Below are 632 nucleotides of genomic sequence, written 5' to 3'. Positions count from 1 at the left end.
TAATCTATGGGGGAGTAATTTTCAAAATCTAAATTTGTTAAGATGGACCCTTGACTTTACCACCTTTCCGTTGGTCTACTATTTACGGGATAACTTGTAAATATTCACTAATAACACCCAAGTCCGGTAAAAAAGTATTCAGTCATTATTTTGTATCACCCTCCATACTTTTACAAAAGCTCTGTCAATCTACCCCTAACCGATACCGATCCACAATTTTGCCCGCTCCTTCAAGCAGCCCCTGTGGCCTAATGGATAAGGCATCGGCCTCCTAAGCCGGGGATTGTGGGTTCGAGTCCCACCAGGGGTAAATATCGTTTTGTTCAATTAATTAATTTTTCGATGTTTTTTTATACTTACACATTTTTTTGATTATAGTACACTATCTACATTATTTAAAGCCCTTGATTAATATATCAAATAGCAGTAAGTATAATTTACTATCACACAAAAGTTATGACAGTCGACTGAAAATATTTTAAACCTTGGCATAAGTACCTACCTAACATACCTAACATAGTGTAAAAACAAGCTTTTGTCCCCAAAAACCTAAGAAACATCCAGCTAGTTTTAAGATTAACCCAACTGGCCGACCACGCTGATCTTAAATATATTATATACCTACAGGCCTA

The 632-nt window shown here is 36.2% G+C and overlaps 1 non-coding gene across 1 annotated transcript; it reads left to right on the top strand.

The window, feature by feature from the left end:
* Positions 1 to 237: 237 nt before the first annotated feature.
* Positions 238 to 310, top strand: Trnar-ccu. The gene has a single exon. It is a non-coding gene; the product is annotated as a tRNA-Arg (tRNA).
* The last annotated feature ends 322 nt before the right edge of the window (positions 311 to 632 follow it).

Source organism: Plutella xylostella, chromosome 10 (genome assembly GCF_932276165.1).
Source record: "Plutella xylostella chromosome 10, ilPluXylo3.1, whole genome shotgun sequence".
NCBI classification, from domain to species: domain Eukaryota; kingdom Metazoa; phylum Arthropoda; class Insecta; order Lepidoptera; family Plutellidae; genus Plutella; species Plutella xylostella.
This window is presented reverse-complemented; position numbering and strand designations above follow the sequence as displayed.